At 40.2% G+C, this 26,286-nt stretch overlaps 1 protein-coding gene across 3 annotated transcripts in view; it reads left to right on the top strand.

Annotated features, from left to right (window-relative positions):
- The first annotated feature begins 5,387 nt into the window (after window positions 1-5,387).
- Window positions 5,388-26,286, top strand: part of TMEM108 (transmembrane protein 108) — a 167,346-nt gene continuing 146,447 nt past the window's right edge. The window contains exons 1-2 of one of the 3 annotated variants that reach the window (XM_037383328.1): window positions 5,388-5,458; window positions 13,888-14,018. The gene's annotated coding sequence lies outside the window, so the exon portion shown is untranslated. Of the gene's footprint in view, window positions 5,459-13,887; window positions 14,019-21,767; window positions 21,889-23,488; window positions 23,527-26,286 lie in introns of those variants that run through there. The other 2 variants (XM_037383329.1, XM_037383330.1) reach the window with 2 other exon arrangements.

Raw genomic sequence — 26,286 nt, 5'->3', positions numbered from 1 at the left:
GATGTCTTTGTTGACATGTTGCAAGAAATGCTTTTCTCCATGTAAACTACTCTAAAATGGCTATGCTGGACAAAATACCCCTATTTTTATTTCCAGTTGCCAGTGATCATCCTCAGAAATGTGTTTCATTAGGATATGTGTGAGGTATGTATGTATCCTCAGCATATATACATGAGATTTTGAATAGTCTCTTCAGCACATCTCTAAGAAAAATATCCATATTTTGAAGTCTGATGTGCAATATTTAGAGCACAGAACTAAAATAATTGTGATGAGCATTGAAAATTTCATATTCTAGTTTACTCTTTTCAATGGTATACTCCATGCTTTTCAGCAGAATACCTAAACAGCTGCAGTCTTACCCAAAGAACAGTACTCTTGAAGTCTTCTAGAGTCTTCTGTAAGGCTTAAGGTTTTTTCTTCCCTCGCTGAGACCTTTTGTAGAGTTGTAGAGAAAGAAAGCTTTGGTAATTTTTTTTTGTTGTTGTTGAAGATTTTTAATATATTGCTTCTTTTTCATCTTTAAGATATTTGCTTAATTAAATGCTTAGAGACTGGTGATATGTTTATGCAACCAGCAGAAAAACAACTTTCCCCTATTAAAAGCTGTCTTTTTGAGAATCCATTCTGGTTAATATGCATCAAAATGAAATCTGTGAAGCTTTGTGAATGGCTTGAGGAGCCATCCAATATATAAGCATGTCCTATGTGTAAATGACTTTGGCATTCATATCTGATCATTCTGGGGTGCTATAGGATGATTGTGAGAGACAGAAAAGGATAGAAAACCCCCAGATATGAAGGTCAAGGTTTTTAAAGGTTGTAGGCTTAATGTTAGACTTCCAGGACCAGGTGAGAGATTTAAGTAAATGTTACTCAGTCTTAGAGCTGCTAGGTATTTATAGCTTCTATGATTGTCAGTGAAGCAGGTGAATGTTCAAGATGCCTGAAAAGCAGACTACTTTAAATACCTTAACTATGGTTTCAGGGACTTAATGTTAAGGATACACGTAAATAAAAAGAGACAGTAGTGAAAGCACACTCCACTGCCTCCTGTTATCTGAACTCCCCATCAAAATCTGTCCTGCGAATGCAAAATAAGAAGCATTATTTTAAAAACTTTCTAAAATCTCAGGCAGATGTTGTGGTCCTGAATGAATAAAACTCCAGTATTTTCAACATTATTCCCAGTATTTTTACTGTTACTTTTATCAAGCCTTCATGAGGTCTCTCTTTCCTGCTACCTTATCCTTCTTAGCACATGAATAATATCATGACTTTGTAAAGACCTAGAGATGAATTAAATTTGAGATGAAAGGAAAAGAGATTAATACTGAAGAGAAAAAAGCTTTCTCCTTTAAAAAAGTGACTCTGATACTACAAATTCACTGCCAGTGCTTTTCCAAGAAATATTTATGATCACAGATGTTTATAAGCCAAGAAATTTTTGTTAAAAAATGTAGTTTAAGGCAAAGTTTTATGCACATAAGGAACACATCTTTAACAACTCATCTCTAGGTTTTATTTTTAGAACAGTGACACAATATTTTAGTGTAATTTATTAAAAACTTAATAGGCTGTTAGCTCTCACGTTGTAAATGAAGCATGTAGGAGGAGAGGGATTACTACTGTATGGCTCCTGCAACAGGGAATAATTATAGTCCTTCTAGAATAAGAAGGGGGTGGAAAAATACTGTGTAATAAGTTTTCTATACTTTTTCCTTCCAGGGACAGACTGATTCAGTTTTAAAAATTGCATATTTATAAGCTCCTGCTGGATGTTTGATACCCACCATGCGACTGGTTTACAGAGAGGAATTCCTGCAGTCATAGAGGGCTCATCTGTGGTTCCTCAGGGCTGTAGCTCTGGGAGTTGGCAACGGAATCACTCCTGTGTTGTCCAAGAGAGCACCCTTGCTGGGGCATATTTTCAAAGGGACACTGAAAAATTTGGAATTTGTTTGCTGGCTCTGGTTCTGTAAATTTGTTTATATTGTGCCTACTATTCCTAGATGAAATTAGGAACTTTTTTGAGTCTGTGCGCTTGTTTTTAAAGACTATGTCTATCCCAGGGAGCTTGAAGTCAAGCTGGCCAAAGACAGGAGAGAAAAAGAAGTCTGAGAAATGACCTGGCTTGTCAAAAAAATGTTCTAGCTTGGTGGCAGTCTCAGAAAGAGAAACCTGACTTCCCCCGGCTCCTACATGAATGGGTTATTAACACTGGATCAGTGTTGCTTGTGCACCTCATCCAGATACTTTGAAGGTGGTAGAGTTCTATCAGGCTTCAGTTCTCTTGACTGCTAAGGAGTACTTCAAGGACAAAGAACTCATGTATATACCCTCGTTCATCCCACTTTACAACTTCCATCCATTTTACAAAGACAAATTTTACTTTGTATCTAAAGTAGTTAAATGTTGATTCTCTATGCACTGAAAATTGCCATTTATTTTGGTTTGGAACTCCTTTTTTGATTTTTCATTAGGTACAAGGATGAGTCATGTCTTGTGCTTTCACAAATCCCATGAGGATTTTTTAAATTTCTTATAACTATAGTTATAACATCAAAATTAATTTTGTTCCAGTGATGAAGAAATTCCAGTCCTTCTTATTTGTTCTTTATAATTACTTATGAATTATAGTGCCTCAAAGGAGCCAATGTTGCTGGGTTTTGACCAGAGACAAGCCATAACCTCTTTTTAGCTTCTAGATCTCTGAAGAGGCTGAACCTCAGTCTTCTTCAGAAAATATCTTTTAACCTATGAATAACTATTGCTGGCTAGTTAAAAATAAATTACTAAATGGCCTTAAAGTGGTTAACCTCAGTCATCTTAAACATAGACAAATGATTTCTCTGAAACATCGTTTTCATATGTGCTCTGTGTGAACACTAGGATGTTTCCTCAGCAGCTGAGATTTCCTCCTGAATTGCACTAAGCAGCTATAGAAAAAAAAGCTTTTACAGAACAAAATTACTTTAAAAGATTAACAGAATTGATGGACATTCTGCCAAACAAATCCCCTCTGTGTGGAGCATAGGGGTGCTTTTTACCTTTGGACTGTTATCTTTTTCTATATAGGGCAGCAGGATGATTAGGCAAACCGAAGCTCCTTTTCTCTTTGAATCTGGACTAAGGTTTAATTTCTAGTGAAAAAAATCCCTATTCTTCTTGATCTAAGAACAGTTACTCCATTTCCAACACTGCTTCTGCATCAGGTCTACTCCATCAGACTAGGATCTGAAGTCCTCTGTTACCCACTTCCAGTAATATTCCCGCTACTACCAACTTCACTGCTAGCAAAGGTACAGTAAGTGCATAAAATCCAGAAAAAGGAATTTTTAAAGGGTTTGTGGGCAAGATAAGTTTCCTCGGGGAGGACATGCTTGATCCCACTAGTTGCTAGAAAGCACTGCCTATTACAAAGCTGAACTGGGCATTTACAGCTAGAATTTTCGCAGTCCTTAGTTGGGCACTTAATGTAGATGGAAAAATGTATTTTACCTATACAGACCTTTTGTTGCCAAACTCTGGACCACTAATTCTCTCTCCTCCTCTATAACTCTTAACGTTATTGACTATGATCTGGAGCCTATAAGCTGGCGATCAGTTTACTTAGTTTGGGCATTGTAAACTGGAGTATCCACAAACTGGCAGATGTAATTGAGGATGCTGATCTAAGAAATTGTCCTCCTGTCTATCTGATCATCATATAGGAGGCTGGGAATATTATGCTTTCTAGTCAGTAATGGGATACTCCATTATTACAGCTCAATTAGCACATTTAGCCTAATTATTTAATATTTTTACCATGATTTGAAAACATAACTGACTACAGATGTTGTTAATTGTTGGTGTATGACATGTATTCAGCCATTCATTTTTTATTAGTATGCAGCAACTTAAAGAAAATACTGGACAAAAGAAGAAGAGAGAAGGGAAAGCGGTAAAAACAAGACAGTGGTTGATGCTCCTGCATGGATAAAGGAAACTCTCATTGAATAATCCATAGTTTCAATGTTCATAATATTTTACCAGTAGCAACTCTTTCTTTAATCAGAAAGAAGACTGCAAAGATTGCAGAGCCTTTGGAATGAAATGCTGAGCGATCAGGCAGCTGGGAAAACCTTACAGTGGCCTTTCAAGTACTTAAAGAAGGCTGGTAAAGAAAGAGGGGAACAGACTTTTTAAACAAAGAGGGTTGGTTCAGAGTAGATATAAGGATGATTTTTTTTTCCCCATGATGGTGCTGAAATGCTTGGAACAGGTTGCCCAGAGAGGTGGTAGATGCCCCATCCCTGGAAACATTCAAAGTCAGGGTGGGTGGAGTTCCAAGCAGCCTGATCTGGCTGAAGATGTGCCTGCTGGTTGCAGGGGGGTTGGACTAGATGACCTCTAAAGGTCCCTTCCAACGCAAACTATTCTGTGATTGCTATGACCTATCACATATGTCTGAAGCTGCACATACCACTTTCCGCTCTTGGTGGGTACTTGACACGCTCATCATTTCCATTGAAGTAATAAGAAATAACAAGTAAGATGCCTACACTGGCAAAAGACAGATGTAGCTAGCAGCTTTGTGTTGGCTGTTAATAATTATATGGCAATAGAAAACCCAGAACAAGAGAGTAGGATGTTACCTTCTATTAGCGAATACAGAAAAATACAAACCGATAAATATTTCAGTTAACGAGGGAAGAGGAACAAAGGCTTAAAACGTGCAGCAAGCAGTAGTGCAACAGGGTAAGGCGTTAAACTGGAAGGGATGTGGGATGGGAGCTGGCACTCTTGCTGGATCTGCACTTCCGAGGCGCAGTTTCCCTCCGAGCAGCCACACGATGTACCTACAGAACAAACGCTCGCTCGGTGGTGGCAAATACCCTCTAGGGCTGGGGGCGTGTGTCTCCTCCAGCCAGGCTCGAAACTGTCAGAGCTACCCTGCGAACAGGCGAGCCCTGGCCTAAGTAAGAGCAGTAAAACGCTACCAGAATGTCAAACAACCCACTGCTTGTAGCAAAAGGGCCTGCGTGGAGCAAACCGCTGTAGCAGCCACCTGTAATCTCTTTGTAACGCCGAACTCCTGTCAGCAGCTTGTGCCGTGCATTTAACCTTTCCAGCCTGCCCCCCCCCGCCCGTTCCGGACTTCCCCTGCCGGCCCAATTACGGCTAATCCCGTACAGCCCCTGTAAAACCCTGCCCTAATCCGCCTCCCAGCCGCTGCCGCAGCACCGGCTCCTCATTTACATTCGCTGCCCGCGCCTCCCGCGGCTCCGCACCGGGGCTGCCGCCGCCGCCGCCTCCCCCGCGCCGCAGCCGGCGCCGCTTCCCGGGGAGGCCGGGCCGGCGGGAGCCCCGCCCGCGCCGCGGGGAGCGGGAGCAGCAGCAGCGCGCGGCCGTGCGTGCCCGCCAGCAGCGCCGCCCGCTCCGCAGCGCGGGGGGAGCCGCCGGCGCCGCGCCTGAGGTAAGAGCGGCAGCCGCCGGCTCCTTCCCGGGGCTCGTCCGCCGGGGCGGGTGCTGCGGGGTGGGTTCGGCATCACGGGCTCTGGAGCGAGGGGTGAGGCGGGGGCTCCGCTCCCGAGATGCGCTGGTTTATCGGTTCTCTTCTTATTCCACGTATTTTATGAAATATGATCGGAAGCGGCAGCTGCTTAGGGCTTTGCGCTGCTAGTTTAAAAAGCATTGCATCATTGTAGCTTTCCTGCGGCTCGGTGGGCTCGGCTGTATGTGAATAAGCAGTTTCAGGGGTAGGCACGTAGTGGAAATCGCGTATGGATTATTTCCACTCTTTTTGAATGGGTGGGAGCTGGGAGGGAGGGTGACGTTAATACCTGTGGCTGCATGAATAGCATCGTATCTCTTGTGGAAGGCAAGATGTTTAATTTTTTTAAGCAGGTGCTACAAGGTGCTTGTCGTGACTAGTGAGTGTGTTTGCCGAGATGCGGATCGGTAATACACAACCGAAGGCACGAGACTGCTCCATATCGTAATGAACTGGGAGCCTGTGGCTTGCATACTGTATTTAAAGTAGAGCACCGCATGAAAGACTGCATCCTTTTTTAAACCGGTCTTGAAGCATAGCCCATTGAAAAAGCCTGTTGTAGTACTGTGATAGGCAGTACCTTTTATCTAGGCAGTTCACGAGAGAAAGCCTTCATATATTTCTCTCATATAGTAGGAGGGGCCAGATGACTGTTTCAGGAAAATATTTTAAAGCATACATTGAATATATGGGTTATAACAGAGATAAACCAACTATGGATAAGTAATTAAGGATTGAACTGACTTCTTCAGGAAAAAATGGGAAGGAAGCCGAACTGTGCTATGAATAAATGGTTGTGCCTGTGCAGAAGTGCAAAATATGTAATCTAAGAGAAAACCCACCTCTCTCAACTGCAGGAAGCAGCCATACATTCAAGGTCTGTGGAGGGAGTCCTTTTTATGGAGAGGCTTCTGTGGAAATAGCTGCTAATTAAAGCAAGCAGGATCAGTCCCTCTTTATCCTATTGACAAGTTAATGTTTAAAAATGACCCTTTGACTGCCTCAGGAGGTAAATCAGCAATGGGAATATGCTTCTGATGAATGAGGCTGTCATTTTAACAGCTGGCTTTTTTTTTCTTTGGGGGGGGGCAGAATAGGAGATTAAGGAATGCAATTCAAAAGCAAATTTTAAAAAAGCTATGATTTTCTCCTGATGCTCTGCAGAAGTACCCCTGGAAAGCAGATGCAGCCATTCAAATCTATATTAGGTTCCGACTCTTACATTGCTGAGTGATTTTAACCAGATAAATTGAAGGAATAGGTAACAGTATAGTAACAGTGACACTACCTGTATTTGAAAATATTCTAGTGACTTGACTTAAAATCTGTATTAATTAGACCTAAATCTACACATGCAAGCAAGTGGATATTGCCTACTATGTTGTTGTCCCAGAGTGACCTATTCTCCTCTAGTTTATATAGCAGACTTACTATAAATCCTAATCGTAAAGTAATCTTTGATGCAGATACAGTGAAATTATAATGGTAAATTTCTCCCTACCTATTCTGATTATGGTGGACCATGCTAATCAACTGTTTGAAGACCACCTATTCCTTTAAAAAAAATTGTTGCTTCTCAGGATTTTAAAATTGCAGAAATACCTTTAATCCTATTAGGACTGATGGAATTTACTCTGTCCTTGTAAACTGATGTTCTCTGGATTAATGCCAGATATGGAATAGTTTGAACTTTCCACTGGAGAGATTAAGGAAAGAGGGAAGGCAATTACAAGTGTTACACTGGTAGAGATTCAATTATGCGATTGTATACAGGATTTGCAGTTACAACACCATAATGCAGAATAAAATAAAACAAGTTTATTATTGGCAAAGCCTTTTATTTCTGCTAATAAAACTGACGTGCCAATATAATGCTAAAGTAGCTGCAATAATAAGCATACATTATAGACACTTTATGTATTGACACTGATTGCCTTAAAAAGTTTCAAAACACTGGGCAATCTTTCCTCTCCTGGCAAAAAGAGGCAATATTCCTAAGTGCTTGTGCTGTAGCATCTGCTCTGGTGCTGCCTTCCCTTAGAGGTCTTGCCAGAGCTGTTCTGCCTTAGCAGATAAGCTGAATCAGCACAGATTGCATTTCTTCACAGCCTGCAGCTGCCCATAGCAAAAGTTTAGCTAAGCTGGATCCCTCAGAGGGCATGCAACAGACCTCAGTTGCATCAACCAACTCATCCTCCAGTCTAGCTCACTGCAGGTAAACAAATAATTCTCTGAGGATTATCGCTAGACCAGAGGTTTTGGCTGTGCTCTAAAATGGATTGATCAGTTGCCAGGTATATAGAGGCAATTAATGTACACACAAATTCTAGCATATGTACTTGCAAATTATTTATTCTGGTCAGAGTTAATGCATCTGTGTAAAAACTTTCACTGAATTGTTTCATTACATCCTTGTTTGTGGAATATATGAACTGGTATGCCTGGCTTTTATCTACTAAGCAACAAAATGAATTAATAACCAATAAATTTGTGAATAAATACTAGGGTTTTGCATCCAATGCTCAGCTGTGTGGTGGAGCACAGCTGAAGACAATGTGGTGCCTGCAAGAGATTGCCTTTGAGTGATAGGATGTGAATTTATGACTGTGATACTGAAGATGGTTAACTTAAAATCAGTAGAAATTAAAGTGAACCAAAAACTATCTTGCCATTCCCTGCATTATTCAGAGGAAGCCATTAAGCAGCATAGTTACTGGAGGGTAACTGCAAGTAACTCTGCTAGAGGCACATGCTGGCCACAGGAAATATACAAAATAGGAAAAAGGAAAATTGCTGTTAAGTTCCTAATCTAGTATCTACCGAAAAAGCTTCATAGTTGACTATTGTCTGACTGAGGACTGAGTTATTCTTCAAAAGAAACAGGAGTGAGACCAGATTGTAATTTTAGACCTACTTTGTAGCCTGTTGTAAATAAAGATTTTCAAGCTCAAGTTTGAGGTACTAGAACTCAGAACGTTGAGGTTAGAGATGTTTACCTATAGATCATTAATGACAGGAATAGGGTAACACTGCAATAAGGAGTGATGGGTATGGGAAAGAACAACCCATCTCTTGTTCCTGGTTGACTGAGGAACTGGATTATGCAGAACACGTAGCCATCTCTTTGGATAAGAACATGATGCATCTCTGCTTGATACTGCGTAGCCCTTGCCACTGATGACAATACATGTAATCTGTAGCTAAAGCAGTCGTTGTGACCTTTGGTTTTCTGATAGAAAGAAGTGTATGAGCTGCCACACTTACTAGTTTTCCTTTGCAAAGCTCTCTTGAGCACTGGGTAAAGGTCTAACTTGTTCGTTATTGTGGGGGCAAGTTCTTCTCTCTGCTTGTTCATAATTTCTTCTGCGTCAGAAAGCAGGTTTTATGCAGTGTACTGTGATGCTGAGGAAAAGGTTTGCTAACTAAAATTGCTTTGGTAGTTTTTGTTTGGGAGCGTGATCTAAAGGGCAATACATAAACATAATGCCACAACTGGGCAATGCATTAAATGCTGCAAGCAGAGCTACTGGTCTTACTGCAAGCAGCAGTGACCGCTGCAGCTTTTTCTTCTCTGGAAAGCACAAGAGAAGTTGCGTGATTCTTAGAGTAAGGAGCATCTAGGAGTATCTCTAACTCTAGGTTAATTTTCAAAGTCATTGTTTCATCAGTCCCTTCCATCCATAAAGTGTGGAGGCCTCAAATGAAATTCTTGTCCCACTGTTCAGGATCAGATTTTCACCTTAACCATGTCAGTAACATATTTCTTAAACTGTTCCCTAATTATTTTCTTTATAGGCTGACAAAATGGCTGAGGTTGCAGGGACCTCTGAATGTTGTCTGGTCCAACCCTCGGCTTATAGCATTTAGAGCAGGTTGCACAGGACTCTGTTCAGCTGGGTTTTGAATAACTCCAGTCTCTGGGGATCCAGACTCTGCAGCCTGGGTGACCTGTACCTGCGTTGGACCACGCTCTCACTGCAAGAGTTTCTTATGTTTAAATGAAATTGCTTGTGTTTTGGTTTGTGCCTGTTTCATCTTGTTTTTTCATTGCACATCCCTAAGAAAAGTCTGGCTCCAGCTTCTTTACTTTCCCTTCTTTGTCAGAAGGGCACCCCTCTGGTTTATGGTCAGCTTTTCCATTGTGGCTCCCAGGTCTTTCTCTGCAAAGCTGTTTTCCCAGCCAGTTGGCCTCTAACCTGGCCTGGTACAAAAGGAGAAGGGAGGAAGCAGAGGAAAATGACAAAGAGGAAATGGTAGAAGAAGGGATTGGGGGGATGGTAGTGTGTAGAGGAATGCAGGCAACTATAGCCAGTATGGTGGTTGCAGCAGGCTGGTTGACCTCAGCCTCATTATAATGCTGTTGGGGGAAGACCACAGTCTTGAATGTCAATCCACAAGTGCTTCTATGCTTGGTAGTTTAAATAGGTTTTAATGTACCCTGCAACTGTAAATGATGATATTAATATGAATCAAAAAAGATGTGTGAGTTTTATTCTGAGATTGGTATATACGCTTCCAGGGCAGCCAGGATGCTTTCCTTTTCAACTGTCTTTGCAATGGTGTAGTTCTGGCAGTACTGGTATGACAAAGAAAAGTTTTTCTGGGCAGCTCATGTTGCGTTACTAATCTCTGTCTATTAAGGCAGACTTTTCCAGGAAGGATCATGATGCTTCAAAGGAGCAAACATAGTTTCATGACACTAGTATAGTATATTAGCTGTGGAAGACATGGGGGGAATTGGTGCCGAAAGAAGCCTTCTGTCATCACTTAGAGGATCACTGGCATTCAGCAGTAGTCCTCAAGAATAGATGATGCAGGACTACATTTAAGAGTCCTTTATGATGGTCCTGAAATGGATGTTGTGCAAGCTTCATTATGTGCATGTACATTTGAGCATATAACTCTTTCATGTTTGGAAATAACACAGGTGCACTGGGAGTTCTTCATATTTGAGAAATAGTTTGTCTTTATCATTGGTCCAGACCTGCATCCTCTGTAAGTAGGTCAATCAAAGTCAATGGAGCAGTACCTGTCTACCCTTGCTGTATGTTGTCTGTTGTGTTTTTTCTTCCAGAAGGTTGAAAGCCACCCAAGACATAAAATAGAGGGATTTTCTTGGTCAGTGGTGTTCCTATTCAAAGATTTCAGAGGTGTGATCCGTATGATATCTGCCAAGCTGTTAAAGCATGTTGTGCAACTTCATAGTAGAGAGGTGCAGGTAGAGTACTCTCTGTACAGGAGCACACACAGGAATACTACGATCAGGTTTTTGCATGTTAAGATTTTAAGAGGCAGAGCTAACAACTCTGAGTGGAGTTGAAAGCACTGCGATCATTTTTACATATTGCTAATGCTCCTTTGCTCAGCTTTTTTTTTTTTTTATACCTTTGTAGATTAACAGTGTTACTGAAATCAGGACAGTAGCTAATAAAGATGTATGTTATCTCTCCAACAGCTCAGTTTGCTTCAGTTTCTGAGTAAATAGTTAACAGCAGATCGTGTAACCAGACACTTGAAGACACTCTTGGAGGTTTTTTTTAGTTAACCTGCACTTTCTGTGGTTCATGTAATGTCTATCAGTATGTAGGAAAATACTGTAAAATAGTAACAGTATTATACACAAAGGACTAGAAATAGTGTATATATCCAAGGTTTGAATACAAAATAGTATTGTAGCATTCTATTTGTAATGGTATATTCAAGGGGATCTCTAGTTCATTTCTGTTTGTCAGTGTTTGAGCAGAGCCTGTGCATCCTGAGGGTAATCGATCTTGGTGATCAACCAACAAAAAAGTTTTAGATGTCTTTTCACTCTATCGTGCTTGCTGCTGTTGGCTCATTCCTTTCTGTTCTCTAATGCAGGCTACCCTCCTACCTATCCCTGCAGTCACATAATTGACATGATTGCATACACGGAGTCCTTACTCTATAGGACTTTGGCACGTGACAACCAGTTTTTCCATTGAGCTGTAATCAGTTCTTCAGTAGTGTTGTAGGAGTGGTACACTTCACAGTTCTCTTTACCTGCATCCAGGCATATGCCAAAGCCTATGTCCCACATGTCCCTTTTCTTAACCTGCTGCCTCTTCCTGCCAAGTTGAGTGATCTAATCCATGGTTCAGTGAAGTACCTCTTTGGCCCACCATCCAAAGGACAACATCTACTCTCCTCTGTCTGGACACTGCTTGCTTCAGGTCTCCTTGGTGCTACAGGGACACGGAGATTGATCACCTCCTCACTGAGATGGTTGGCTGTGTAACGCCAAGGAGACTTGATGGCTGTTGGTCCTGACCTACAGGCTCTATTTTATCCAGCAGGTCTGAGATGGCAGGAGGGTTTCATGTTTTAATACCAGATTTACTTACCTGTAGATATTTGATATTACATTGGAATTTTTATTTACAAGAGTGATACAGCATTATGCCCAAATGACACAAGCATGACGTAAGATTGTAATGTATGGTAGAATCACAATACAAACCAATTCCCCATGCCAGTCTCTACATGCCCCGCTGCCACAAAGAGAAAGGTTTTGTCCTACTTAGAGAGGTCCCAAACCATGGACCAAATGTAAATACAGTCTGGAATCTATAGATGGCCTGCACAGTGAGGGATGCTTAATTTCTAAGAATGAATGTTGTATCTTTTTTCTCATGTTAAGTCCCAGCTCTCGTTTTAGCCAGTACTTCTGAAAGACAAACCTTGTATTTCACTGATACCAAGTCCTGAAAGCCCTCAGAGGGAGGAGGAGAGCCTACGCACATTGGTCGTTTTCTGGAGATTCAGAGTCAAGGGCTCCAGCGTAATTGTGCACGACCTTTCAGATCTGAGATCTGTCTGCATCGAGGAAGGGGCACCGCCGACTTGAAACATCTCCCAGCATCAAGGATTTTCTGGCTCCATCAGGAGTTCCAGGTTTAAATGGCAATTAAATCAGATTTAGTGCCTTGCACTATCAGTGTGTGACATGCCAGCTCTGCCATGCAGGGACTGAGTGGCCCCGTGTGCCATCCTCTGTGGCAGGAAGTTACAGCAGGATGTAAAACTACACATGGTAATATAGTCTGAAATACCATTGCTGATGATTTTTAGGCGTTCTGAGCAAACAAGGTGAAAACAAAGCCACTAATTTTCACTTTTCCATCGTAAAAAAGGGATGGGGGGAGAGAGTGGCCTGGTAAGATGTGTACGCTACAAACCATACATACACAGAGCTATGCTAACCTTTGAAATACTTGTAAACAGTTTCTGTAGAGAGCAGTAGATTTTAAGCAGCAGCAGCAGCAGCAGCCAAAATGCGGAAAGCAGCAGGTGTTGTGCATCCCACTTTCTGTGTCGTGGTGCTGGAGCCAGGGGTGTCTGGTGAAATCTCAAAACAGTCAAATGCTTTGAGAAGCCGAACACAGCTCAGCAAAGCAGATCTGAGCTAACGTGGACTGCCTGTCTGCCAGTAAAGAGATAACTGCACTCCATTGTTTAATTGAAATGTCATGAAACTAAAATATACTTTGGTAAAATCCACCGTAAAAGTTCATTCTGCTTGTGGATCCTGCATACAGGGGGGGAGGAGGGGTATCTGTCAAGTTTGCAGGTGGGGGAGTCAAACTTACAGCTTTTGCTGATGAAAACTGTAGTGCCTAAGCAGTGAACCTGTTGCTTGGTTTTCAGAGGTCCTCTTGGTTTGCATGACCAGATTTAAATACCTAGAAGGCACTGCATCTGTAGATACATTTGAGGAATCTCACTGTGATTTTCTGAGTATTTCTACTAAAAAACATCTCTCTGACTGAATTTTCCTACTGTCTCCCTAATTTGCTCTGCTCCCGAAACCCTTGACAGCATTCAAAGTCACATTTTTGGAAGGCTTTTTTCTTTTTTTGTTACCTTAATTGCTGAATATAAATCTTGGCCACTCTTTCAACCTCCAGTTTCTCAAATTAATAGCATTCCTATTCCTGAGCTAGTATTTAAATGTAACTTACTTCCTTTCCACAAGAATCAACCTTTGACAGATAAATTGACAATTCAGAGAAGCAAGTTATGCCATTTTTTTTGTACAGTAAAGTGTTTGAATTTCATAAGGTAGGAGCTGTTCTCAAATATGTAAGATATACACATATGGAATGTGATGTTCTGGAAAGTCTGCAAAGAAATCCTAAAGAATCCTCTACTTACATTCCTAAAAATCAATAACCTACAGAAACACTGTGGTCTGTAATCCATTACACTGAAAGCTCTGGAGAGCAATAGGAGCAATGTGGCATAGAGCCATATGTGTTTAAATTTAATGCCTTGTAGAATAAGATTAGTAAACACCTTGGAATAACACACCCACTTCTCTAAATTTACAGGTTGCACCAGCAGTCCGATTAAAAGTAAGAAGATTAAGAATTTGGAAGAGTTGCTATTACCAGGAAGATCTGAACCAATGGACTGTACGGATACAGGCATGTTTGAAGGCATCTGCTCTTCCCATTACAAGGTAAGACACACAAGGATTTTTCTGCTGGTTTGTTTCTCTTCGGTGCAGTGCAGCTCTCTGTTGTGGCACTGCCCAAGATGGCAATGGAGGTGTTCTCCAAAGCTGGTTCAGTCTAGTGGCTCATTGCTAGTAACTGTAGCCTATAGTTAATGTATAACTGGACTATATTCAGACCCAAAAGGCCTCAACTTTCAGAAGTCGGTGACAAATGTGGATCCTCGGGACCTGTAAAAATCTAAGTTTTGTAATATAAAATGTCTGTTCAGATGACTCTACAAGTTGTCTATTTCTTTCTTTTATGTGCTTATTAATTGCTGTAGACTGAAGTGGAGAATCAGGAGAAAGTATCTCAGAGTTGTATGCCAGAAAATGTGTCTAACTGAAGATGCAAGTTACGCCATTTTCTTTGTGAAGTCTTAGTGTTCTTTCGCTTTCAGGGTTGTTATATGGTTTGTCTACAAAAGCTGCTGCATTTTTTTTTCCTATTCCATTAAGATTTGTTACATATTGGTTTAAGATGAGGGTGGTGGAGAGCTTGGTGCATTTTCTTGGCAAGTTTTTGCCTGATACCTGGGTGTACTGTCATTTACACGGAATGCTTCCTGTACTGAGTTGTTTTCATGGAAGGTACACAACACAGATTTTCAAAAACTTATTTGGGACTGGTAGAAGCACTTGAGAGATACACGAAGCGAACTAATGTAAAAGTAAAATTTCTTGTTTCCAAGAAGTAGTTCTGTGTGGCTGGGGGATGGATACATGGGACTTCATATTCTAACAATTTTGACCAACACAAGATTGCTACAGAGCAAATGCAAACCCAAAACACCAGCTCTGTGTTATTTGGGAGCTCAAATCAGGCAGTTGCCCTGTTACAAAAAGGGGCCGTCACAACTGGACTTAGCTGGTTTCTGCTTTAACCCAGAGAAGACTTTCAGCTGAAGTCAGCATGACGCTGTTTCTCCATTTTCACCAGCCAGTGTTGAATGATGAGGTAACAATCTGTGCTGGGGCAGTGCACTGCCGTTGCTTCTATGGCGTACAGAAATACTAGCCAACAGTGTCCAGTATTAGCAGTCTGCCATTTTCACAAGCATGGTATTCTTCTTCATGCCTCTCATTCTTTTGTGGAAGAACTAATTGAAGTGATCCTCTTCCTAAGGTGGGGAATGTAACAGACTGTGGCACTGCGTGCTGTAGAAACAGGAGGTACTCACTTGTATGCTGAAATAACAGGAATGAAACTTGTAAAGTATTTAGAAAAATGCAAAGATAAGCAAAAGTAAATACAACTTAGAAGGAAAAATGGATTCAAACCCTTGAGTACTTGAGACATTCCAGTAATTTTCTGTAGTTGTTGTTATGGAGAAATGTAGATAGACCATAAAGACCTGTAAGATCTGGTCTAGATAACACCTCCCTAAAGAGTTTTATTTCCCTTCCCAGATGCTTGTGTGACCCCTGGTGTCCACACACAAGTGCTCCAGTGGAATCTGTATCGCCACCGGGTGTTGCCGGCTTCCACAAGTATAAATGCTGGCCTGGTCTGTGCTTTCTTGTTTGAAAGTCTTTACACTTGCATTTTACAAAGTCCCTAGCTTTAGTGCAAATTCCTAATACAATGTGTGGGAGGGGAATGACAGCTTTGGTTCCTCAAATGCAAAATGAGAATACAATTTTGTGTTGCCACCTGGCCTGCTTTAATCATGTCCTTCTCTGAATCAGAGCTTCAGAGTTTGTCCTGCTTTGTGAGGGAGAGAGCCCAGCCTTGGACAGGGCCTCTGGCTGTTGCGTGGCAAGTAATCCTTCCAAATAGGATTTGCATTCTTGCAGCAGCCATTCTGAGGACAGAGAATGAATCCATGGAGGCAAATTCTGCTTACACAGACATAGCTCAAGTCCAGCCATTCAGAACACGAGTCAGTGACAGACAGAGTTGCACGTAAATTGAGTCCTTTCTGAAAAGGACTGGTACTAGTGGCTAAGAAAAATGTACAGGGCCAGAGTGTCTGCAATGTCTTAACTGGATTTATAGGCACTTACTTAGAGGAACAATGTTCGAGCCTCTGAGTTGCTTTGTTAGTTTTATTTTAACAAAAGCTGCTAGCCCTGCAGAGTTGTCATGTGGAAATGTGAACATGCAACACAGCTACTTCTGTGTATGGTCTTGGTCTTCACTTAAAACTTCATTGCTCTTTCAGTGCTGTATACTGTGTGCTTTAAAGCACCTGACATGGTCTACTATAGTGACTCTTCTATTTGGGATGGTACCCTGCAGCTGTAGGATAGAATAAATAACTGGAGCTAAGAGCAGCTTAAATCAGAGACAGACCTTGAATCCCTGAACTTTTGAATTGCCATTTATGTGTGGGCATTATTCTTGATAGCCTTCTAGGTGTGTTTATCCTTTTTTGGCTGAGAAATGATTGGAACATCAAGCAAAACTTAGGAAATGAAAGAATAGACTACCTTCTGGTTTATACCCAACACAGGTGTTCTGATATTAACAGAAGATATGTGAGTTTCAGTTAATGTTGGTTTTTTTTGCAATCTAAGTTTTAAATGAAAGCCTGAATAAGCACCAGAAAACTTCAAAACAATAAAAAACCTCCTTCAACTCATCAATGTTTTGTAGCTCTTGCTTTTTTTTCTTTTTTTTTTTCCTCTGCAGAGCGTAAAGATGTGTTTGGACTCTATATTGAAGCACTGGTAACTTAGAAGTGAAACATTTATTTTCAAACTTCAGGATAGTTCAATCAAAACCAGTTCATTTTGCTAGGAGTTCACAGTTCAGTGAAAGATTTCCTTATAATATATGAATAAAATAAATTGATTTTTCTTATTACTTAGTCCTGTTTTTTTCCTTTCTAGTGCATTGAAATTGGTGTTTCTATTACTCACTTATACTAGTAAGGGACCCCATGTGTTGACAAGGCATCAATTGTGCTGGGTACCATGCTGTGTACCTTGCTGGGTCCAGTATAAATTGTAAATGCACCTTTCTGCAAAAAGTATATGACCAAAGAGGCAAGAAATATTAGATGGGCACAGACCCAGGAGCACAGAGGACAGTGAGATTTTTTTTTTTTTTTTTTTTCCCCATCAGCATGGTAAGCAGTGGCTTCAGGAACCTGCAGGCAGCCATTTACATATGCAACTCTATAGCCTCGAGGTGGTTGTGTTTTAAGGTGGTGGAGAATCAAAGCATTTCATCTATGCAAGCAAGGAGGGATCCAAAGAATTGCCCGTAATGTCATTATAGTACTCCATGCTGGTTTGATTTGAATAAGCAGTTTGCTTTAAATCAACTTGGAAATTGGAGCAGCCTCTTCACAGTGTGGGGAAGCCTTTTGCTTTTGGAAGTGAGGGTGACATACAGCTTGTCTGTCCTGCAGTATAATTTGTCATGACATTAGCTGGCACAGTAAGTTCTTACAAACTGCAGTGACACTTGCCCTATGTGACATAATTCGAAATGCTTTTTCATAATACTTCCACTTGAGCTGAAAGCGGCAAACTGTCGTTTCTAATTTCAGCCCTTTTGATCACTTGTCCCCAATGATAAGTTCTGCTTTGCAATGTTTCCCAGTGCTGCCTGAAGTGAAAAGATGAGATAGCAGCTAGCAGTCCAAGGTTTTTCCCCTGTTGCTACTTGAGAGCATGCTAGAAGTCATTGATCCTTCAAGACCGAAATCCTGTAGGAGTTAGATTCAGAAGTTAGCCCTCCCAAAGCAGGCATAAAGATGTAGAAGTAACAACAGAGCCAACTAGCAATAAGGTGTGTTTGTGCTTGCCTCCATTTATTACTACTAACATTGGATGCTAGTCACAGAATATAATACTTAAAAACCCATCAAAAGGGAAGTGGTATGGAGTGAGATCAGAGTCTTCGCAATCAAAAACAGTGCGTTTTTCTAGTTTTTATATGGGTCACCAAGTGGGAGTTATTACGACTTTGTTTTTAATTTCTTTCGGCAAGGAGAGAGTCTTTACTCAATAAAGATTGCCTAAACTCTTGTTGCTACTTAGTGATCTATTCAAGTTGCATGTGGAATGCTGGAATTATTTCCTAGTGACTAGATGGAAAATACAGTTATTTTGGTAACACTTTGTTCATGCTGATGCTATTGAATATGCATAATTCACTCCACTTGATGCTCTGGCCTTGACAAGTTTGATTACTGTTCCTAATAGTAAGAAATAACAGTTCTTTTGGGGTGGTAGGCAACTGCTAAGTACAATGTGGATGAAAACAAGAAGTGTCTTGCGGGTGCAGTTAAATGCAGTCAAGCGTGGTGGGGAATTCACCAGTAACCAGTAAGGGGAGAAGTTTGGGAGTGTGAGCTCTTGTTTGATAGCTGGTATAAAAGTAAACTGCTATACTGTGTAAAATCAGACAGGGAAATCTGATATAAAGATAAACTTGCTATGAGACTAATCTAATAGACTCCACAAATACTAGTAAAACGAAAGAAGCGGGCACCTGGTTATGCAGGATGCGTAGTGCTTCCTCTGGTTTCTTGCTAAACAGAAACAAAAACTGGGACACTTTTAGGTGTCTACTTATTTAGCCTCAGGTTCCTCACAACCCATGAGTCATGGTTTTGAGGACAACCTTATAGCTACGTGAGGTATGGAAATGCTCTTATCCCACCCCCCTATACAGATGACCACTGACATTAGCCCAGGATCGTGCAAAGCAGAGAACTAAATTCCACTTCTAAAACCAAGCACCAGACTTGACTATTCACTCAATACTCTTACACCAGTGGGTTGATCTTTCTGCAGAATGAATAGGCTATACCACTCCTATCCTCAGTTAGATTCAGGATCCATCTGTTGAATTTCAACTGTGCATTTCTAGGTCAGATTTAAAGTGAGTAAAAAGGTCACACTTTGTTTCAACTATGTGGTGTTCAGGAATAGAACTGAAAATAGTAAATGGAGTACAGAAAACTACAGAAGTTCAGGAGACACTCAGATTTGGAGTTCAGCTTCTTCCAAGAAAGAGGCCAAACTGAACTTTTAAATTCTAGTCAGTCTGCAAAGGTGAGGTTGCAGCTGAGACAGCATCACCTTGTTGTGCGAAAGAGATCCCTTTAAGTTTACCATGCTGGAAATTAAGTCAGTACAGAAAATGTTGCAAATGTATACAGTGTGACTTGCATATTTATTTCTGTATCTGTGCTGTTAATTGAATGTTAAATTACTAAAAATACATTTTTTAAGCCCTACTTGTGATACAACCTTCTCTTTTTTTGTTTCTGTTTTCATCTTTTTTTAAAAAAAAATCCTCCTTACATGCATGTGCTCATTGCTTAGATTTAGTTAGATGTATACTACTTAAAACCAAACCTTTGTAAAAGCAAATGCAAAGTAATTTTTTTTTAAAACAAGTGTCTTCTGGCATTTAGCATGCCAACAGCAGTGCGAAGAAGTCAAAGGAATGCTTGAGTAGGAAGGCAGAAGCACATCATGTGAAGTTTCACAAGTGAAAGCCAGCAACCTTTTTTGCACGTAGTTGGAGTTGTTTATAGCTGCAAAGAGCTGGCTGAGTGCTGAATCAAAGTGCTTAAATAGCGGGGAAAGATTTTGACTTTTGAATGTTCTGTAAAATCATGTTTTCATGCATTTCAGTGTGGGATCCAAATTGTTGGCATCTTTCTAAATGTGTGTTAAAAGGCATGGGAAAATGAATGTTTGATAAACTGTGTCGGAGGAAGGAATGGTGGTTTGCTAGGAAGTGAGACAAAGATGGCCTAAGCATGGTCTTACTCACAAGATCTGACTGGGTGTTTTTGTGTGGCTTTAGACAAATTACCTAATTTATCCACCTTAAATCTTTCCTGTGATTAAATGGAGTAGTAGTACTAGCTTCATTTGACTTTGGGAATGAAATGAGAGGAAAAAAATGTATGTGCAGTTGCTGAAGATCCAGGTAGTTAAAAATGCAGAGTACTGTTGTTATGTGACTTTGGTTTAGTTTGAACAACGTAATCAGCAGGAAGCTTTGTCTAGGCATCTTAGTGAAGTACCAAATAAGTATTTAATATCCTAAATCCTCTCTTGGGGTTGGCTTTTGATGACATCTGTGTCATAATTCTTTCCTTTTATAGGTATTCAAAGAAGAGATTATCTGATGTTTTTTGAAAGTTCTATTTTTCCAAGTCCTTTTCCTGAATGCTTCCTGAATGAAGAATTGTACTTTTTGCTCGTTTAGCTGCATCCTTGCTGGCTTCCCTTGCTCAGCTTAGATTTTGGAGGCAGGGTATATTGTCTATAAACTTCAGGTTGTTCAGCTACTCTGCCTTTTATGCTGAGTCTTTTTTTCTTTTCCACACTAGTCTCCAGATGAGACTTCAAAAGCTAAGAATTACTGCAGAGTTTCACCTTACACTAGTCTTCTCTCTGATTTGTTCTACTAGCTGCTTATGTGTTGTTTTACAGTACAGGAAACCGTTCACTGAAAATGGTGCATGTAAAATCTTATTCTAAGAGTTCTAAGAGCTTTTCTTTAAACTGAAGAAGGATGTTTTACCTATCACAGTAGGCTTATTAACTTGCATTTGTTGCTTTCTCTTTTCAGATGTAAACTTTCATGTCCTTGAGTGGAATCTCACTTAACATGCTGTTGTCTTAGGCACACAGTCTACTATATTTCCTCATTCTGCCACAGAACCTAATAGCTTTCAGGATGGAGGCTGTCAGGTACCAGTTGGCAGGAACCACCACACTACTCTTACTTTGGACTTTTCTTTGGCAATTTAATAATACTGTATTCTTCAGTTTTCTGTTCCTCAGCAGTAGCTTACATCTATCTTCATCTTTCAAACTCTATACGTTTATGTCTTGCCTTAATTTTCCTCTTTTGGAGAATTTGACATCTTCTACCCTTCCCCTTAGGCTGTTGAAATTCTTCCTTCATCTTACTGCGCCTTTCCAGGTTAATTTTAGCTGTCTGCTTATGGGTGATCAATCTGGTTTTATCCAGCTTTACACTAAGGAGGATCTTCTGTGTGTTTCTTTCCTGGGATTGTGTCATCCCATGAACTTTTGCTTTGTAAAGAAATAAAAATATTCTGCTTCTTGGTCACAAAACTATCAAGCACATTTCCATGTTGGTAGTTAGCATTTTATTGTCTTACCTAATCTCAGATCAGAAAGATTTACACGATGTCTTTTCATCTACAAGGGAATTCAGCTAGCATTCCTGTTTTCTTGTGCTAAACTTACTAGACATGCATGTGTAACATCATGCTTGTCTCTTGCAGCTTCAATTACATGTATGTATATGGAAACAGTACTTTGTGCTCTTCACACACTTGTATATAACTTCCCAGTGACTTTCTGCTGGGTATCTCTTAACAGTTTGCAGGTTTGTTCTCTCCGGCATCTTTTCTAATTTAATGTTGCTGCACTCATGATTCAAGTTGCAGGATGCCTGACCCAGACTTGGAGGAGTGAAGGAAATTTTTTGGAAAACTGAAATTTCAAGAAGTGGAGGTAGTAATTTTCAATAGCTCATCCAGTAATGGGTTAAGAAATCCTGATACCTGGTTTCTCTCTGATGTAAGTGGTGCGGCTTATTTTAAAGCAACCTCAGGAATAAAAGACCAAAATAGAATGACCTGAGGCATGCACTGTACACAGAGCAGATCAGAGTAAAGGAGTCCTAATAAAACTGCCCTTCTTTCTCTCTTCACATAAGCAGCTTCTGGGAAAGAAGGGTTATGCTTTTTCTCTTGCATGAGTAGAGGAGGCATAGGAAAGTGATGTGGTGAAATCTGTTAGGGGCATGTTCCTTGGAAGTTTTCCTAGAATGTTGACTCAAGTATGAAGACTGTCTGCAGTGATCAATGGAAGTCTCCAGGTATGGAGGAAGCTGTTCTGCATGTTTTTCTGCAGCTCTTTTCCCCTTTTAGATATCAGAGGCAGTCTCACCTAAAACGTGCATCTGTTGTAGTAGACCAGGGAGGAATGTGGAAAAATGAATGTGTTTAAAAAAAATGTGGTTCTGAGAGAAACTTGTGTTCATATCAAAGATCAATTTATTAAGATCTTATAATTCATAGTGAAAGCATAACTGAATGCAAGTGAAGAGAATGGTTCTGCTGCGTCTGTCAAGTTTCCTGTGTAACGGGCTAGTAAATGAACAAATGTAAAAAGCTTTTAGGATCTTTAAAAACCCCACACAGAGATTGTTGCTCAGTGTAATTAACAGAAGGGCTAGGCAGCTAGCCCTGGCTGATTTGAAGGCTACCATTAGGACCTATCCACGTCAATATCAAATGTGGCAAGACGTGTTAAAATCTGACACTTTGTCTATAATGGTGGATTTCCTATGGAAGGTGTGGTGTTGCTGCACAGAGATTTGTTTGGGAAGTGCTTTAAGATTTGTAGATGAAAGTTATGTATGAAATGTACAAAGTGTTAGACTGTCAAAGGGGTATGTTTTTTTATCTAAGATTAGAAAGAAATAATTGGCTGCTTCCCAAAATGTGCGTTTAGTTTTCAAGAACCATAGTGTACTGTGTACCAGCAGGGCTCCCTAAGAATTGGGTTTGGATACATGGCTGCCAGCAGCGCCTTTTTCTTCAAGGAATAGGTGATTTTAGGTATCGGCACCTAATTGTACAAAAGCAGTCTGATGCTCAATCTGACAGCACAGCTGTTGCAGTTTGTTTCTGAGGCAGGAGCTTGGGAGAGTGAGTTGGGAAAGGCATTGAGGAGGTGGGAGGATGATTTTCACACTCTGTGCAAGTAGTGTAAGCTCTTTGTTTAATCTAATATTCTGAAATCTGACATGGATAACTATCCAGGGGAGATATTCAAAGACTGTAACTAAGAAGTTTTTATGTGAGGAGAGGATAACTCACTGACACGCTGCAGGAAGGGTAGCTGTAAAATATTTTCCACATATTTTTTTTCAATGCTTTTTATATTCAGTTTAACCTCATGTTGTACTGAATCGCCTTCATTTTCTCTGTCTGATATAAAATGCATTAGTGGGTTATGGCAAATACTCAAGTCTATCAAGGGGATCATTTGCTATTTTTCTTTAAACTACCAGTAAGGGTGTTCTGCAGCTGTGGCATACTACCTTGCAGTGATGCAGAGAACCAGTGTCAGGCTTGTCAGGTATTTTGTGTGCATTAATTAAACTTCACAATACCCTTCTGAGGCAGTATCTGACTGACTTTAGGCAGTGCTCTGTGAGTAGTTATATGCTAATTAGTGCAGCTGTTTATGACTGTAAGAATGGTGCTGGGTAAAATCATGGAAGCTAGCCCCATCACATATCATATACCCTTCTCCCAATGCCTCAATGCTATGACAACAGGAATGCCAAAAATAGAAATCAGGAGTCTTAACTTCTGGGAGAGTGAATTCATCACTGGGCAGTGTTTCCACCCTTAGGACTTTCTTCTGTGTGTGTACTTTAACCTGACTTCTTTCTACCTTTGTTGCAGAGAAACAGCCTGGCCCTAGATCAACATCTAAGTGAAAGGTAACTGCAGCCATAAATCTCTTCCATAGGGGGTTGGCACTGTCTTTCTTCAAGTTAGATATAGTAGGAATCATACTGAACTGCTTCTTGCCATGTAGTTGGTAGCGCATGAAAATTGACAACATTCGGGTATTTTTTAATAGAATGCCCTTACTGATGTGCAAGGCAAGCCAGTAGTTAACCAAAACACAGCCACTGTTTTTTGTTTTTTCTCCTATGCCTGTTCCACAACCCTCTTTTTTATATAGATGTTCAAGGCTAAAATTCTCATTCTTTAGAGAGCCTGCACAGCTCCACTCTAATATTGGTGGGTCTATCATGTCAGGTCTAATACAGGTTTTTTTTTTTTTCCTACTGTGTTATAAATACAGCAAAACTCATGAAACATGATCACCAAAGGACTATTCAAGCAGATTTCTTTACCACTGGAGCTTACAGTCTGTAGCTGACAGCTGGGTAATCATGTAAGGTCAGGAGTAATCCACCACTTTGCATTCTGGCACTGTAGACCCTTTCTAAATACGGTAACTAGCTGCAGAGGTGGGTTCTGTTCGGATCTCCCTCACGGCATACACAATGTGATGAGAAAAGTGGCTAATGAAAGTTTAGTTTCTTATTTCAAGAGGGGTTGCCCAGTTCCTATTGTTAAATAGCCAGCTGCTCACTGCTTTGCTGCAACAGCATTATCCAAAATAACATACTGGCCACAAATACTGTTCAGTAACAGAAAAATTAGTTGATACCATACTGCTGTGTGTAAGGGCTGGAACTCATACAGGGTCTTTCACAGATGTCCGCTGGTTTCTGGGATGGGATGTGTCCCACGACTGAATTTATTTCCTTTGTCTGCTTCTGTATTCTGAACTGTGATAGTCTATTTTTTTTTAATTGTTGGATTGTTTTTTTAATTGGTGTGGAGGTACCACCTCAAGGGAATCCCTAGGGTAATTTTCTCCCATTTATGCAGCACTTTCTGCTGGAAGGATAATCTGGTCCCTACTTAGTACAAGGCAATCTTCAGTAATTTATGCATATGTCTTGACTGCAGAAAATAGATTACATCGTGAATATTTTTGAAAAAGCATGGAGGATCACTTACTGAAATTAACAGTAATCTTTCTGTTGACTTAATAGTTGAAGTTGTTTGGTGTATTTGTGCAGTTGTTTTCAATGATTTGGACAGGACTGATTACAGGAGTATGACAAAGATTTGACAGCAAGAAAGTAGGGTTAATTAGAAACTGTATAGTCCTGCAGTGACCCTAGAGATTGCTGAAGTAAGCGGGTCTTGTGTTAGATGTGATACTGGTTTCTTGGCTCCAAAGCAGTGGTACCCTGTAGCATGGATAACATTGTTGTTAAATGGCCTTCTCCAGAAGGTGTCATTCACTGAGGTAAAGCAGCTTTTTTGTTTCTGTTTTGGAACAGAATAAACATGGAGATACTCCCTCTCCTATTTACTCATGAGTCAATGTGAGAGATTTTGGCCCTGGGCTATTAATGATCATAGTTTTAATTACAATGTTTTTGTACAGTGTCTATAGTTGTAATTCTTCTCATGGAGATTATTTTTTTTTATTACTTTCTGTACTATACAGCGTTATTTAGCATACTTTAAAATTGTTTTGCCCAATTTTTGACAAATTTCTTCTGTTATTTTGCAGTACAAGAGTGTTGTACATCAGGATGAATGGCAAATACTGTTTAGTCCTGTCCCTAGCTTTTCTTTCTAATCCTTTATCTTCATATCAAGGAAGAATTCAACTATTGATGTTTTTATTCCCCTTTATTCAGTGAAGATATAATTTGAAATGTAACATCTAACTGCAGAGTGCCAGAAAAGTCTAATAAGATAATAAATTACCTTAAAAACTAGACAACTTTCTGGTACTTATTCTTGGTTCAGGACCATGCAATTTCACAGCTGCTCACTTAAGTCAATGTCCTCTCAGATGTTCTCCCACAGCTGTTACAGTTGGTCAGTTTTGGCCAATGTACTACTTGGTGTAAACAGGAGTATCAGAATCTAGTTTCAAAATAATTTATCTGTTCTGATCTTTTAAATGAAATACCAGTAGTTTCAGGTGTTTTTTTAAGTAATAATTACAGTGTATTTATACTGTCTTTGAATTCATATAATCCAATGGCAGATGATTAAAAAGATGATAGATAACTTAATCCTGCTTTGGCACAGCAATGAATTGTTCCTGGTGTCATATTTTCCATTGTTTTGCCTAATACACTTTCTGGTGACTTGAAAGACAGATTGCCCGTAATTTATTCTTTCTCTCTAGGTAAGATTCAGGCTCTTACATGAGTTTTAGTAAGAGGGTTATTCTTTGTTGCAGTAAGTAGTTCATCAATGTAGAATGACATTTGCCAAATTGATCAAGATGAATTTTATGTATTTCATGTAGTAATGGAACAGTGTATAAGCCTTAATGGCTAGATGGTGAAATTGGAAGAGAAGGCATATGACCCCTTGACTTACAAGAGTCTGAACAGGTAGAGACATTGCTTCTTCAATGTTAGCTATGTAGTCATGTGACTGTCTCTTTGCCAAGGAGAGCACAACCAGTCAAGTGGGTAAGTACGCTACAGGTTATTTTAACTAACAGAGTTTATAAAGGGAAAAGCTGCACTTTGCTGGAAGACTACTGCTTCCTCAAGTCAGCAAGACTTCCTAACTCGAGCCCTCACTGCTTACCCCTTTTATAGATTAACAGAGTCTTTTCAGGTGGTTTATTAAGTGATTGTTTT

Source organism: Falco rusticolus, chromosome 4, assembly GCF_015220075.1.
Source record: "Falco rusticolus isolate bFalRus1 chromosome 4, bFalRus1.pri, whole genome shotgun sequence".
Lineage (NCBI taxonomy): Eukaryota > Metazoa > Chordata > Aves > Falconiformes > Falconidae > Falco > Falco rusticolus.
Note: the sequence above shows the minus strand (reverse complement) of the source record. Positions and strands in the feature narration are given on the sequence as shown.